This window comes from Arvicanthis niloticus, chromosome 15 (genome assembly GCF_011762505.2).
Source record: "Arvicanthis niloticus isolate mArvNil1 chromosome 15, mArvNil1.pat.X, whole genome shotgun sequence".
Taxonomy (NCBI): domain Eukaryota; kingdom Metazoa; phylum Chordata; class Mammalia; order Rodentia; family Muridae; genus Arvicanthis; species Arvicanthis niloticus.
Genome location: NC_047672.1, coordinates 69,992,242 through 70,009,853, shown reverse-complemented (window position 1 = coordinate 70,009,853; position 17,612 = coordinate 69,992,242). Strand labels below are relative to the sequence as shown.

At 35.6% G+C, this 17,612-nt stretch overlaps 1 pseudogene; it reads left to right on the top strand.

The window, feature by feature from the left end:
* The first annotated feature begins 10,634 nt into the window (after window positions 1–10,634).
* On the top strand, window positions 10,635–11,072 carry LOC117720391 (large ribosomal subunit protein uL15 pseudogene; annotated as a pseudogene).
* The last annotated feature ends 6,540 nt before the right edge of the window (window positions 11,073–17,612 follow it).

Sequence of the window (17,612 nt, the reverse complement as noted above, 5' to 3'; positions counted from 1 at the left end):
GTGATTATCTATAACCAGTTTTGGCTTAAGATCTCAGAATTCTATGTTTATTATTTTCTATGTCTCATGCAAACATAAATTTTATAAGGACAGGGCCTTTCTTTGTTTGGCTAATTCAATCCCAGGGCATGGCCTTGCAGTTGGTTCTTGAAGAACTGTAAGTGAAAGAGTTTTAGTGAGCAAAGCAGTGAACCTTCATCTAAATTTTCTAACCTCTTACATAAAAAAACTATTGAGCTAACATTTTTTTATAATATTGTGACTGTAAATTGACAATCAAACTTATAGAAAGTCAATAATAATAATAACTATGTTAGGGGAGAGGACTGAGTAAGTTAAATATGGGACAAGAACCATGAAGACAAAGGGAACATCAATTGCTTTCCCTGAAAAGCTTTTGCTCGTGGATCAAATGGTTGTTGAGAAAAGAGGATGACAAATGTCTACTGAGCATTGCAGTTGATAGACTCACTTTCACGTCCCAAACCAGCAATGGCTCTGGTACTCTGCTTCTGAATATATTCAATATGATTCTCTTTGTTATCTTGAGTTTTATTTTTGTATGTATATGAGAGGTAAAACTTTCTCACATTAACACGATTAATAATGTCCCCACATGCCAGCCTGCAGAGGCTTATAGTCCAGGGTCCAAAACTGCGAGTGTGTCAAAAACAACTCGAAGGCAGGATGATGGCTTTAACAACTCAGAGGAAAAGGAGATTAGTGTGCATTATTTACATGGGTCCAAGTAGAATGTCACAAACCCCAGATTAAAAAAGGCATTGGGAGATATTAAAGACTTTGTCCCATGCTTGTGGGTCAATGGGATTAATATACTGAGATGGCTACCCTACCAAGTGCAATCTATAGATTCATTGCAATCCCCATCAAAATTCCAACACAATTATTTATAGATATTGATAACAGCCATAAACTTCATATGGAAACACCCAGATCCATGAATAATAAAATAAATGCTGGATATATCACCATCCCAAATCTCAAACTAGGTAGGAAGCAAGGGACTAGAGTTTGAGGAGGGGATCTTCCATTTGAATAAGGTTAGAATCTTAACTCATGGACTACACATACTCCTTGTTTTAACACATTAAGCAGTATTTATTTGATATTGTTTTCTTTAATATCATTCACAAGTAATTCACTTTTTAAAATTAAGTCTAAAAATTTTCTTTTCTATACCAAAAGAACTAACCTTACATAACTCTATACTTTTAAGTCTTGGCATATTAATTAACAGAGACTGTGACAACTTGCTGGGCAAGTGTATATTTATAATTTGATTTTGGTTTCGAGAACACTTAACCATTGGAAATAGGAAGGTTATCTTTGTGAATTCAATTGTATACCTTTGTGAAAATATTCATGTAGAAAATTCCAGGTAGTGTCCCTCTATGCAACCCAGTCAGTCTTTAGTGATGACAGCGATATTTTATACAGATAACGTTTTCTCACATCCAATCAGTTACCTCAATGTATTTATATACTCTACAATAATTAACAGAGAATACTCACAAAGACTAATGTAGATATATGCTTTAAAAAATTAAAGCTGAAAATATGCTGTTTAGCAATTAAACGACACTTTTCATTTCCAATTTTTTTTTTATGAATGCTGAGTAATCTTAACATTTTCACCAAAAAGATAAATAAAGTTATTGTCTTATTCTGGAAATAAGAAAAGTATACCAGTATATCATTCTTATTTTTCTTTCCCAAACGTGTATACATACATATTATCTAGCTATTTAAAATCACTTTATTTCAATAAATGCAAAGCAAAAGTCATGGTTAACTCATATTTTGTCTGATGTATTCAGGAGGAGTTTGCCCATTGCTTCATCTTGTCTATTCCAATCAACTGGTCCCTCCAAATTATCATATTAATGCTTAAGAAAACTGTGGTTTTATAATGCCCTCGTTATCAAGGTAAACAAAAGCCCACAGAATGAAGTGGCTTTGAAAAGTGCATTTGTGCCTAGATGCAAACATGCTTGATGTCTGACTTCCATCTAAGGATGTTTATCACATTAGCTAGTTGCTTTTACACACCTTGACTTTCTTATCAGGTCACCATACCACTGTTTGCTTTTCAATTAGAAAGTACTGCCATGTACACACTGAGTAGTTAAGAGGATCTCTAGAAATGAGAAAGGTTTCTAGCAAGCCAGTCCCACTAGGCCCAAGGAGGGTGGGCAGCCAGAGCTGAAGCATGATCCAAACTGTAGCCACTGAGTTGAGCGCCTGCTCTGAAATACAGGGCGAGTTTTCAGAGTGTTTGTTTACATATACGTTGTTTACATATCTCATGGTATTTGTTTACATAGATGTCTCCCACAATTGGTAGTGGATGGACTAGCATGGCATCTCTTCCACAAGTCAAGCAGGTGAGTCTTTATTTAATAACTTCATTTGACTTCGTGACTTCAGGCATTGGGAGGTAACAATAGTACTAATGAGTTGAGGGAAGTATGGATACGGGTTTGCTAATGAGCACAGCTCTAATTGCTAGACTTCTTCTAGGTGTAACCAACTTCAGGAAAGAATATGCAGTTATAATGATGATTATGTCAAGTTAAAAACTGCTGTAGCCCGCAAATGAAGACTGAATGCTGATATATTCTGTATCTATTGATAATCATGCCTTCTAGTCACTGCATGGAGCAAGATTGAAATGATTATCTTGTTTTCAAGCTTTATCACTAACTCCCAAGTGAAAAACAAGGGGAGACTTGTCAAGCTATAATAAATTGACATCTCTGGCAACAGGTGCTGAAAGCCTTCCAGTTCAACATGCCAACAAGATAAAAACTTCGCAGTAAACCAGAAATATTTATTCCCTACTGTCTTTTATTCATATATCAAGTTTGGAACTTTCCTCTACTATGGGATGCTGAATGTCAATAGAAATTTTATTAAAATTAATTGATTTCTTTATCAGTCTAAGTGAAATTAATGGTCAGCATACCAAGTTGGAATACTTTATTTTACATTGATGAACAATGCAGTGATCCCCATAGCTTCTGTTATTTTATAATAACATGCGCACTAACACAGAAAAGAAACAAATTTCTAATCGCCATTAATGAACATCAAGAACAGAGTAAGGGATCATGGCAGTTTGACAGTTTGAACTTTTTGTGAAATGCATCGTGGTTTGTATGATAAAGAGTAACATTATTCTTGTTATTCTTTATTGCAATATAATAAATGAACCTTGAAATAATTTTATGTACTGCATTACGAATATTGAGATTGACCTAAGTCTAAAGTGGGAAAAGATAGTGTTCCTTTTGGTGGGAACAGCAAATGGACCTCTTTGCTAAGGACACTGTATGAGGGGAAGCTCATCTACTACCTCAGTGTATTTTTGAGTCAATGTAACAAGAGATTTGATGATATATATATATATATATATATATATATATATATATATATATATTACATTATATATTTTAAAGGTTAGAGGTTTCTTTAAAAGTATTGAGGTTTGGTCTGTTGTCATGTACTGCAATGCTAAGTATTGGTCCCCAAGATCTGGTTTCTTCAGGGACTAGGACATCCTCACATACACCAGGTGATGCTGTGTAACCTTGCTACTTAATTTAAAACTATTGGTTGAATAAAGATGCTGACAGCTTATAGCTGGGTAGGAGAGAGAAGGCAGATCTCTTGTTGCTAGGCTTGGGGTCTGAGGAGGACCATGAGGATAGCAGAGAGAGAAAAGAAGGAAGATGCCATAAGGTAAGAGATCATGAGAATATGGCCATGAGGCTTGGCCAGTTGGAGTAAGAGCAGCCCAGACAAAGCATGGCAAGTTATACCTCAGGGTGACTGACAGGGAAGTAGACCAAATGACATAGAGAGTTGATATTTGCCCGGCTCTAGTACTTTCAGGTTTATTATAAATATAAAGGTTTTGTGTCATTCATTTACGAACTAAATGATCTAAGGTGGGGTAGAAGTAACCAATTAATTTTTACTACAACATAAAAGTTATAGGTATCACTACAATTTTGGTCCTTGAGAAGTTCAAACACATGACACTGGCTATAATGAAGCCCTCTACTGCATCGCGTCTTGGATGAGATTGTAAAGAGTCAAATGCAAGAAATGGTCTAGCTTTGGAATGATCCATTCTGGGGAGAGGGAACATAGTCACATGAGACTTTACCTACTACTGGAAGGTAACATTGATTCATGCATGATCTCTTACTTTTACTAGCTCCCAGGCCATCATAATACATCTAAACTGGAACCAACTTTGAGCACCAGAACACTGAGGATACAAATAACATAAAAGCCTTAATACCCTTACATCACTACTGAGGTACATTTCTTCAACAGAATATAATATGCCAGCTTACCTAAGAACAAAGCAACAAAATATAGAGAAAGACATATTTCTAGGCTCTGTATTAAAGTTGCTGCAATTAAGATTAAAATATTTCTAAAAAACTAAACATAAACCAAATAAGAATCTAATTTCATGAAATTTGGGTATATTTATGTAATGTAGAATAAACTTTAACCACTTGCATAAAATTAAAAATATGGGTGTTAAATAGAGAAAGCTATGAAAAAGCAGCTATTACAAGATGGGGGCTCATGTTGGGCGAATTCAGAAAATGTGTGGGAATGTGCTCACTTTCTTAATCTTGCAATTAAACTTACTAATTAAAGTCCTGAGTTGTTTTGCAGTTCTCCAATATTTAATTGAACTTCTATAAGCTTAGCTGTAAGGGATGAAAAAGATGGGTTAATAGATTTTTTTCATGAATTTCACACTGTGGTGACATTTTGCATGGTGGTTACTGAAGTTACTCTTCAGTCACCATGGGCCTCTATCCATGAAAGTAATAATGTGACCACTTTGCAATCTTCTCCCTGAGTGGAAGTCTTACAGTTTTACTGAGGATGGCTAATTTAAAACAGTCCTCAAGTTACATGCTTAAAGATGAAGGAACAGGAAAGACTGGCTTAGATCTAGGTAGAAAATCGCAGAGCATAGATGATAACAAAAATGAAAGGCTGAAGTGGACTGGTGCCCTGGCCCAGGAATGGACCAGGAATGGACCAACTGGCAGGAGGAAGAGAAGATGGATGCTCTGCAGATGTAATGATGTGAGTACATAAGGGATCTTGCTGTGTTCACTTCCAGCAATGTGGAGAGTAAGCGAACATGGGTATCTGAATTCCTCTTGCAGAAAAGCATGTCAAGATATTTTATTTCATTGATTGCACATCCAGATTCATTACATTGATAATAATTACATTGTTTAATAGTAGCTGTTCAGCTGCTACTGCATCTCTCCTGTAAATAGAAACTATGTTTACCCCAAAGATTTGGTTGTTAGATGAATTGCATTATGCGAGTCAAAGATTAACCACCTGCCATATTTTTATTGCAGAAATATTTTGAATTGTAATTATCCATGATGTCTTGTAAACTAGGAGAAGACATGTGTGGTTCTCAAGGGAAGAGCTCTGAGTTACTTGGCCGATGCTGAAAAAAGTTGATGAGACATTTTATTCTGTGTGGCTGAAGGAAGATTTGATTGCACAATGTAGCTAGGAGGAAAAAGGGAAGTTCTAAGCACAGGCTTTTCACAGAGGTTTCTATGGATGTGAGATTGTTTCCAGCATCCCAAATTGAGAATACTTGGAAGAAAAAACCTAATTGGGAATACATTCTCCCACTCTCCGACATCCCTCAGCAGTAGGGTCACCTCCTTTACTGTATCCTAGATCCCAAATCTATACCAAAATGTTTTGCCTATAGCTAGCATCTTTCCTTTTGCTTTTAATAACATATGGGGGGGGGGGGAGGAGAGCAGCTGGAATTATTGCTGTAATTGGCTGAAGTCTCACATGAGATTAGTTGTGTAGTACTATTTAAGCCTGCACACTGTCCCTAAAGATTACACTAATTGAAAAAGAAGCCACAGCATGAGTCACCTGATGTTGGCTCTCTTGCTCTGCTTGATACTCTATCATGCATTCCTGTACAGTTAGATGTCATTTATTCACCCTTTAAATGCAAGTACACACACATGCCTATGTCCTCTACTGTCTGTCAGCTGAATAAACGTTCACTTAAGACTTAAGAAAAAGTAAGATTTTATCAGTAGCTACTCACTTAATTCTCTAAAATTTAAAATTTAGTCACTAACTTTAACTTTGAAAGACAAGAAAGTAACATGCAATAATCATTCATGTGATAACAAAAAATATGCAAATTAAACTTGCTTGCTAATACACACCCTACCCCACACAAATCAGTCTTTTAAATATCATGAACCTCCTTCTCATAGGTATATATAAATGTATATAGACAGGTTAACAGAAGTCCATGTGAAAATATAGCCTATGCAGGTGGATTCCTAATAGATTGTAGTTAATATTCAAAACTCTCCATAAACACAATTAATGGTATCAGTCTGCCCAGAACATTTTTGCTGTACTGAAGTTGTTCATCGGACCATTACCATGAGACTCTTATTATTAGATCCTCATTACTGTAACCAGGAAAAATAAAGTTCTATGAGTAATATTTTTTAACTTCAGTACTATAACTAAGATCTATAACCCCCTTCCTAAGGCTCAAGGAACATCATAGAAGATGAAGTAGAAAATTTGTAAGTGCCAGAGAACCAGGAACTCTGTTATGATTGTATAACCTAAAATGACAGAGAAGCTTTCTAACGCGCCCCCCTGGCGCTTTTGCGTCCGCGGAGAAATCACGAGACGCAGAGAACAGGTAGTTACTGTAAACGAGGCTTTTAATCTTTATCACCCACGTGGAGAAACGTGGAGAGACGCGGAAGGGAGAGAGAGAGAGGCTGAGCTGAGGAAGGGGTCCCGTTTAAGTGCAGTCTAGAGTGACGTATTCACTTTTGATTGGCTGTTCGCTCACCACCCAATATGCCTCGGGATTGGCAGTGGCTAAGGCACGCCTATCTGCCTAGCAACTGCGCAGCTAAATGTTTACATCTGGCGAAACATGCGGCCAGGGCCAATCTTGGAAATGCAAACGTGTAGCCACTGAAACAGCAGCTCTCTACAAAGCTTCACCCATAATAAATCAACAATACGGCTGCCTACATAAATCCTGAAGAAGTACATCACCAGTAGGTATGCTAACATGAAGGCTGGAGGCTTATAGGCCCATCAGTAGAAAACGAGCTACAAGCAACTAACAAATACTGAGAGGGGAAGACAGTATTTTCTGAGAATGAGACCATAATTTGTTTGTCAATACCAAGTGGTTAACCCTGAAATTATATATATTCAAGCAACACTAAATGGACCAGCAGCAGGTTGTATTCATATATGCCCCACATCTCAGGGTGTGTGTGTGTGTGTGTGTGTGTGTGTGTGTGTGTGTGTAAAACAACAAAGAAAAAGAGATCATGAGTTACAGAGGGAACAAGGGAGTACACAGGAGGGCTTTGATAAGAAAATAAAAATTATATAATTATATTTTAATTAAAATATAAAGTTTAAATAATTTTAAAATAAACAAGGTAATGTGTCTCTTGGAATTATCTAGGAACCACAAATGAGAAAAAAATGTGATATTTATTTTTCTGAGACTGACTTGAGATTCTTAATTAACACAATTTTCCCAATGTTATCTATTTTTCTGTAAATTGCATAACTTCATTTTTCTTTCTGGCTGAAAACAATTCATTTATGTAAATATATAACATTTTATTTACATCTCTCTCTCACTGGTTCTAAATTTCGCAGGTGTGACTAGGACCATGGTAAATAGTGATGGTGTACATTTATCTCTAAAATTCCATCATCCAGGCCTTTAAATAAAATATCTAGTCATGGTATGTCTCAATCACATTAATTTAATTTTAGCTTAGTAGAAATTTCTGTACTGACCTCCATGGAGGCTCAACTAGTCTTTATTCCCACCAGCATTGAGTACGATTCTCTTTTCTCCATGTCCTTCCCTGCATATGCTGTTAACTGTTACTTTAATCACTGATTCTCTAGGTGGTGCTATAATGTGGTTGAACTTTTTTTGCAAGCTTACTCTGTTTTAAATCTAAGCAGCTTCATCTATTATGTTATATGGTCATCCTTGTCCTACACAAGATTAAATATGCTGCAAAGTATAAAAGTGTCATACTCAGAATCTTCTGACCACTTTCAAGGCCATGAACCTGAGACTAAATATGTCAGAGAACTTAGGGGAGAACCTACTGAACCTACTAGTGGTAATCGAACTCCTGAATGCTTGTCATACAGATAGATCAATTCCTCAAGGTGTATCTGAGAACTAGTTAACTAAGACAACTGGCTCAAATTATATTGAATAAAACTTGAAATTCTCAAATAGATAATAAAAAATATAAAAATAAACTAAATAAACCTTTGCATTAATTCAGGTAGGGGAAAATATATTTAGAACACTCACTCTGGGTTTAAAATATGTGTTCCATTTTACTCTTCTGTCTGTGATTTTGAGCAGAGTTTAAGCTTCTATCTGTAACGTGAATATAGTTCATCCATTTTCACAGTTGTTTAATGTCCTATTATCTTATATTTTACATAGTCACCACATGTACACACATATTAATATGTTCTTTATACATATAAATTAATGTTGTAAATGACTGAAAATTATGTACATATATCTACATCTGTGTCCACAGAGATGGATTTATTGAAAACATATTAAAAGATGTGACTAGAAATATTATATAAGAGTAATATGGTGTGAACTCTGAATAAGCCAACTATAAGTTATATGATCTGGCTACAAACATAACCTGACTTTCTCCATCTTGAGAACATTTGTAGGCTAACAACCTGCATACTTGATACAGCTGCAGGCCTTTTGGAAATATGCAGGGATGAGCCATTAAACACATCTATTAAGAATTATCTTGGGCTGTATTTTCTACCAAAGACCCACTGAGGAGGCCATGGAAACAATGTTTCTAGTCTGGGTGTTCTGTTCAAAGATACGGGAGGCTTCAGATTTATTGTAAGGTTAAAAATCTGTATCTTCAAGTAGCAAACTGTAAGACATCTAGTGCATAGGTGTATAATACAAGAACTGGCACAAGTTTTTAAATAGTATTCCTATGGCTCAATTAAACTCAACATACTCCATCTTTATTGCTTGACACCTCACTCAAGTATAGCAGCCTAGTCATCATTGTTAAGTAAACATAAAGTAACTTTGATTGTCTTTATAATCATTACCTAAGTTATGAGGGCAGTTATCAGCCTCAGCTATGATAGATGGTAAACATTTTATCTCACTTTGCTGTAAATATTCTATTCGCTCAGCTCTAAAATTAGAATAGCGAGAGTTAGCTCACCAAGATTTGAATAAAGCCCTAGAGAGTGTAAGATATTCATTCACATCTTCCATACCCAGACAGTCACATGTTCTTAGCTGCTCTCAGTGCTAGCAGAACTAAATAAAAAATAATTATAATATATAAAAGTTTATATGTTTTAATCTCTATAAATTTAACAAGCTATTAAGTACATTAATGACAATTTGAAATAACAACCACAATTTTACAACTGATGAATCTGGAAGATATGTTTTATGAGAATTACCATATTCATAAAGAAAATAATACCATGCTGAGGAGATAAGGAAAACTGTATTTTTGTTTGTTTGTTTCTACTAAGGAACCAGGTGTCTTTTTCCTAGACTACTATTATATCAACATGCTGACTTAAATACAGGTTTTCAAATATATACACACACACACACACACACACACACACACACACACACACCTTACATGTGTATTTAGATAAGTCTTCCCAAAGATGTATAGCATAACTCACTAATGAACTTTGAGACACAAAAATGATTCTGGGACCCACAGAAAAGTCCCAAGATTGGCCTCTCATTATAGATATTGCTCCACTTGGTGCTAAAAGCATCTAACTCCCTTCAAAATATAATTAATTTTCTGTAGTACTTCAAATAATATATTCAACTCCTCAACTTTAATTAAGATTCCTTTTCTTGCTCCAGATTTAAATGATGTTGCAAAAGCATTTGTGTCAATTGATTTCTCATGCGAGAAATATAATTATGAACTAAGTTTTGTTCGTGTCACATTCATCTTTTTAAATAATAAAGTTGTGAATAAAAAAGGAACAAAGACTCCAACACAAATGAAAAATGTCTTCTTTTATAAGTAGTGCAGGACAATTCTAGAATGCACTGATAATGCTTAAGAATTCTCACTTTCTAAAGACCAAATGCATTTCTCCAATAACCTATAATCAGATAGGACAATATAATCATCGGGAGACACAGCATAGACAGAAAGTTGAAGACCCTTAACAAAGCCTCTGTGTCTGACAATTATTTATAATAATTTATAGAATATTTAAACAAGGAATTAAAAAATTTGTCTTCGATGGTATAATAAATTTAAGATGTATCACTGCCACCATATGTCTAAGGAGTTGCTAAAAAGAGACATATTTCAAGGTCACATTTTAGTTCAGAACAGAAATTATCAGATATGTGATATTTTTACCAGGAATATAAGTGTCTATTCCACTAGTTTTTAAAAGTTAAGAAGCACTGGAAGTGCTCTTTCCTTTCTGCCACCGCCATGCCATCCTGACTGAGGAAGACCGGGAAACTCCGGGGCCACGTGAGCCACGGCCACATCGGTAAGCACTGCAAGCACCCAGGAGGCCGAGGGAATGCCGGAGGCGTGCATCACCACAGGATCAACTTTGACAATTATCATCCAGGTTACTTCGGGAAAGTTTGTATGAGGCATTACCGCTTGAAGAGGAACCAGAGCTTTTGACCAACTGTCAACCTGGATAAATTATGGACGTTGGTCAGTGAGCAGACACGGGTCAACACAGCCAAAAACAAGACTGGAGCTGCTCTCGTTATTGCTGTTGTTCTATCAGGCTACTACACAGTTCTGGGCAAGGGAAAGCTCCCTAAGCAACCTATCATCCTGAAGGCCAAATTCTTCAGCAGAAGAGCTGAAGAGATTAAGGGTGTTGGAGGTGCCTGTGTGCTGGTGGCTTAAAAGCCACTCCAGGTGTTAATTAAATGCTAACATTTTCCATGGGGGATGGGGGGAGAAGAAGCACTGGAAGTAATTGCAGCCACGTTGGTAATATGTCAGTCTCAAGCTCAGGTTTTTGAGTCTTAGCTGCAGGCCTCAGAGGTTAACATTTCTTGGTTGCTATGTACTGTGGTTAGCACTCTTAAGGAATGATAATTAAAATGATTAAAATTAAATTTTAAAATAATTAAAATTAAAAGGCAAAAAGGAGGAGGGGATGGGATAGGGGGTTTCTAGGGAGGGGAAATGGGGAAAGGGAAAGGTATCTGAAATGTAAATAAAATATCCAATAAATAAGGAATAATTCCCAGTTTCTGCTTTCTCTTACTAGTCTAGTAACTTTCTAAACAATTAATTGTCTTATCCCCTTCCTCTAAATGTCATGCCTTGTTTTATTTCCTAGTCTAAACGTTGTGTGACACTGTCAATGCTGTTTTTATTTTCTCAGATGATGGAATGAGATTAGAGCCATACCCAAGCTGTGCCAGTGGCTTGAGCTGAGCCCATAGTGCTTCTTTCCCTGTTGTATCTATCTCTAGTGCAAGCCTGGCAGCTTCTAGCTGCCATACAGTCTAATCTTGCAAGCCAACTGATTCTATCTGGCTTCTCATGGCTTCTGATTGAACTGCTCTAATTGGCTTCATAATAACTTAGGACATATGTTCTAATCTTCTGCCTCCTCATTCTCTGGCTCATTCATTCTGTCTTTACCTGTGTCTAGCTTGTCTTCTCTACAACCCATCTTTGTAAAACTATTCTGAAAAAACTGCTACACACACACCACACTACCACTTTTTTTTCTCTCTCACTGCTCTTAAGTAATCTCGTTTTCCTGTCCTCATGAAAGTGTATCCTAATTCCATCTCACGACTCCTTTTGTCAAATCTTTCTGTGACCAATCACTTTGTCTGCCCCTTAATTAGATATGCCTTTCCAATATGGCTGGTTCCTTCTACAAACTATTCTTACCTTCATTGTTAGAGATTAAAGGTGTGTACTATTCCAGTCAGATCAAACTGTAATCCAGGGCATGTCTGCATTCTGGTCAGATCATACAGACCTAAGTCTTTAGTTGTGATGCATTGCCAGAGCAGCCATGTTGCTGAGTAAAAATTCCTCCACTTGACATATTATTTATTAAGCTTTGCTTTATGGAATACATGGAAACAATAAAAAGAAAATAAAAGTTTGGCAAAAGTTAAGCTCCTCTCCAGACTCACTGACTTCTCAGAGATATAAGTTGCTTATTGGACACTGAATTGTCACTGCTCATATAAAATTGAAGCTTTTAAACCAGACTTGGGATATTAACTCAGAAACAGGAGCAAGAAGACATAAGCTAGGAGGAAAAATGTTTTGATGGGATATGTGTTTCTAATGAAGTGAATGAGTAATTTGATCCTGTGGCCAAGGAGATCTAGGGGAATTGTTTAGGTCTGATGCCTTGTGCAGAAGTAGTCACATTAACATGTAGAGTGATCCTTTTCTACAAAAGAAGAGGCCTTTCAGGCATGCTATGGAGATGTCTCCGTTGTTACTTCTGTTTTGCTGCCCTTTAAACAAGAATGAGAAAAGTCATGCCACTGTTGAATAATATCTATTCACCTTGACGTGGCCTTAGGGTGAACAGTATTGTTGAGGTCACCGGAGAGCAGCCATTGAAACATGTACAATACATAATCCCTGAAGAGTGTTCTTGTTCACATTATAATTTATAACTTTTATGGAAATAGTAATCAGTATTGATAGGTAGCCCATTAGTGTTCTGTGTTTTAGAGCCTTTCAGTATTTGGTTTAACTGTGAGAGAAATCAGATCATAATGAGTGAAGATGTAACATGATACACCAAACAGAGCTCTTGCTATAAGACAGACAAAGGCTTGAATTCCTTCTCATGTGCTTGTTGAGTATGTGACTTAGAGAAAGGTTCACTAGCTCTCCATGAATAAGTTTGCTAGTTTGAAAAGTAAGGGCAATGGACTTTGCTATATAAAACTACAAAAATACTTGTGCATAGGTTTTTTCATGTTAATTCCTTTCCTTCTTTTCATCTCCTATCACTGCTGACATTATTAACAAAAGAAACATTTTTATGAAATTCTAATGTGATTAACTAGGAACCTGGATAATATCTATTTATAAAGTTTTACATTATTATAATTCTATGCAAGAATTTAAAGTATTAAATTTTATAGAGCTAAGTTTCTATAAGGAAAATTCATAAAATTAAAAAAAGCTTTTAGATAATAAAGATGTCTTTATATATTTATTCCTTCCTATATCAATACAGGAATGAAATACATATCAATTACAATGCTTCTTTCCCCATACATATTTTATACATTAATATTTCTGACAATGATAATATAAATAGAAATAATTTAGAACTTAATTGATTAATGGCCAATTAATAGGGTCGGGTTAAGATAGAAAAAATTGACTTGCATTGGATTCAGGTCATGAATTCTATTTCTACAGCTATGCAAGCCCTTTAATTATATGCATAGTTTATTATCTGTGTCAGCCAATTAGATGAGAGCAATCACATTTCTACCAAAAATGGGAAAGTACAAAAGTACACAGATTGGATTTGTGTTCTGCTTTTGTCTTGTCTTTGTAGGAAGAGTTCTCACTAATGTGTGGAGCAGCACTCATAGCTGCTCCCCCACTTCCATGGAACTTGTGAAGCTAGCTGGTGACTTATGTATATACAAAGCAACTTCTCTGATACCTTATCTTTATGTAGGTAAACTGAAAATGTAATTGTGTGACTGAATTGGAATTGGGAAGTACTCCAGTTCTCCATTCTGACTTGCCTAAAAAGTTAGGATTCTGGTGAAGTTTTTAATTGAATGATCAATCCTACATTAGGCTTAACTTTTAATTATCCCATGTGAGAAACCCTACAGACTCTCCTAAATTCTTCATTTACATTGTTAAATTTTGACATCCCTATGTAAGCATTGATTTATTCTCCCATTAATTCTCTTCAAGCACAGGCATTCAGTCACATAAGTGACTGAATTTATGAAAGTTCAACATTAGATATTTCATGTTAAGCATCACAAGTATAGCAATCATATTTTCATAACAATGTACCACATGGTTCAGAGATCTTTATGTCACATTTCAGTTCATTACACATTCAAAAGAGGAGAGCAATTTAAAATACCTTTGTATTTCTCATTATGTTTTTTTTTTTTAATCCATTTACTGGGACTGCATCAAATTTCAGTTTCATGAATAGTGAAGGTAAATTTCAAGGAACATCAGAGTTATGATGGTATCTTTAACTTGACATTCATAGAAAAATTTGAACGTACACGCATCACTGGTTTTTATCTGGAATTTCACGTAATTTAACCCTCATTCTTTATTTCTTCCTGAAGTGTTGGCTGCATTTGATAGACCTTCAACTTCCATAAGCTGTTTACACCTGCTTGATATCAAGGGCATTGCATCCTCAGAATAATTTAGTCAACTAGAAGAACTGATTTGAATAATGATAAAGAAAGCTAGCAGAATCCAAAAACTACATAATTTTAGATGGAACACGTGGAATTATTTCTCTTTATTTCAGTTCATCACTTTCACTTTCTTCTTGCCAGGCACAAAGGATAAGGTATTTGCCAAGGTCCTATGGGTCACTAGTAGCAGAACCTCTACAATTGAGGGTCCTGGTTCTGATATGAGTTTTCACCCATAGTTCCATGTTAAGAAATAAGTAGAGGCAAGGTTTACTGCTCCTTGCTATACACCTACAATGCTAACTTGCTAAGTATAGATAACTCTCAACTACAGTACTTGTTGGTAAAATAACAGTAACTGTAACTAATAGTCCTTGTATATTCAATATTTTGCTCAGGCATGTTTGAAGGAGATGTTGATGGCCCTATTACAGTTCACAGTCTTCAAGTCTTGACTGTCTACTGTTTTCTTTCAGCTATTTACATACTCATCCTATAGTTGGGGTTCAATGAATTGATACTGACACCTGGGTTAATCTGACTTAATAGTTTAGTTTTAATTTAAAAAAAAGTATAAAGGCATAAATGAGAAATGTTGACATTATATTCCACCACACAGGATTATGAGATGGAAACATTCAAGGTGTATGTTCTTGGCTCCCCAGAAGGAAGGCTACTTTTATTCAAAGTGATGATCAACTTTCTGGGAGACAATAAAATGCATTAAACATTCGCATCCCCTTATTCTTAGAGCAATGGCTGGAATATTTGAAGGCCAAGGTTGTATTTCCACTTTAGCTTCATCAATGACCACAAGCTCTAGAGGAGTGTCTCGTTCTCTTATAATGAGTAAAGAGATAAAGGCAAACCCCATGAAGAAGTCACATCACAGAAAGGGAAAGGAAACTAATGCAGTTAGGGCGAATGGAATTTTAACTGGTTGGCATCAGTGAAATTGTACTCATTGTTTATTGCTTTGCTTCTGTGCTGGATGCACTCCTTTACTTTCACATTGAAGCTTTGTGGTGTTAAATGGACAAGTCAATGTAATCACTTATAGTTTTCCTTGACTTCATACTCCAGGTAAGAAACTGAATTCAATAATCAAGTTAAGGATTTAATTTAATTATTAATTTCTCACACGGTGAATATATCCTCCCAGCCAAACCAATGTATTACACTGTAACCAAGAAGACATATTTGTTTTGTTCAATGATCAGAAAAAATATTTATGAAATTGTTTAATAAGACTATTTCCTCTTATTAATAAATATCCCCTCTATGGTGGGAGAAGAGAGGCTCATTAGCCTCAGAAACTAAGTGCAACTTATAAGGCTCAGGAAGTAACTGAAGCACATGAGATCCATACTCCTCTGCCCACATTATATAAGCTGTGACAATTACTGGGAAGGAGAGACTATTCAATTGGACTAGTGGTAAGGATCGAACTTCAAAGTCAGTCAGTCATCATCCACACTAGTTTTTTTTTTTTTTTTTTCCAGTGACAGTGCTGTCTTTGAGTAAGCCAGGCTCCTTTAAGTAACACCAATGAACTCACTAGTTCACTAAGAGTTTTGATGGTATTGTGTATTTAGTTTATCATTGCTTATCTGCTCACAGATTCTGCTCACAGATCACAGAAAAGTTAGACAAATATATTTATTTATCTGACCTATTTTCTCAGAAAGAGAATCAGCCTAATCCATCTTTCTGTAAAATCATAACATATGTTTAAGTAATTCACCAGACAGGTGCCCATCTCAGTGAGAAGAATGAATGGATACTTGGCAGAACCTGTTACTGCTCAAAACCCATTGAATTTCTCCTTTATCACTGAGACTTCCAGAACAGAACATAAATTTCTCAATAAATCTACTTGTGTTTGTATCTAGATTTTCCCCTTTGGCTTCAGATGCTAATAGTCACATTTATTCAGTAATAATACTCATTTTTAACGTTTAGTGCCAAATATAATTAGTTTATTTTTAGAATCATATTCATTTTTTTCATAGAACAAAAAAAACTGGCAAGTTTATCTGAAATAATTGTGAAGGAATATGGTTCACACTCCAAAAGCAACTTCAAATCAGATTTTTTAAATGTATGAGGCTTACTTGAGAAAATAAGAATAAAGTTTTAAAAGTTTCATAATAAACATTAGTTGCAGCACAGTTGGATTAAAATTCAATGGAACTGAATGATTCTACCCCTATGGTTGTATGTCTAGGTGTTGCCCAACTTACCCCAATGGTCAGGCCCAACTACCAAAAGATATGCTGAAAATTTTGTTTATTCTTGATCATTTTCAACTAAATGAAATTCATTTCCTTGAGAAACAGTGTTCGTGTCTGTTTGGGAATCTAATTTTTAGGTTACTATCTCTCTCCATCTGACTTTATGTATAAAAAACTTATCTTTACAATGAAGACTAGCAGTAAATAAACTTGTATACCTACAGAAAGTATCACGTGATTCAGAAGCACATATTCGTGCCACGTTAAATTGCAATATACAAGTAACTCTTGACTATGGTACTTGTTAGTAAATTAGCAGAAACTGTAACCAGTGGGTTTTTTTTTTTTTTTAAATTATTATTAATCACGATTTTGTCGAGGTGTGGTTGAAGGAGACACTGATGTAAATTTACATTTTAAAAGTGTAAAAAGGAAATTAAAGTGTAAAATATGGCTTCTGTCACAAGAAATTCTGTTTTCTTCAGTATAGCAGAGATCTCTGATCCTGCTTCACAGTTCCATGCTTCATGGCCAGCCAGCCACAACCTAACAGCCATTTTCTGGTGTCATCATCGATGAGCTCCCAGTCAGTAAAGGGAGTGCTGCTTCATTGTATGACTGTAATTTTGGAGTATTGGTGATTACTCTTAACAGATCATTTTTTTTATCACTTTTATATAGCACTGTTTGCTCTGTGGAAGGCAATTTGTCATAAGCATCAAAACATCAAACTGGGCACTAAACTCTTACGATTGTATCCTTGACAATTCTTTTTATTTTGGTCTAGCTTTACAAACTTA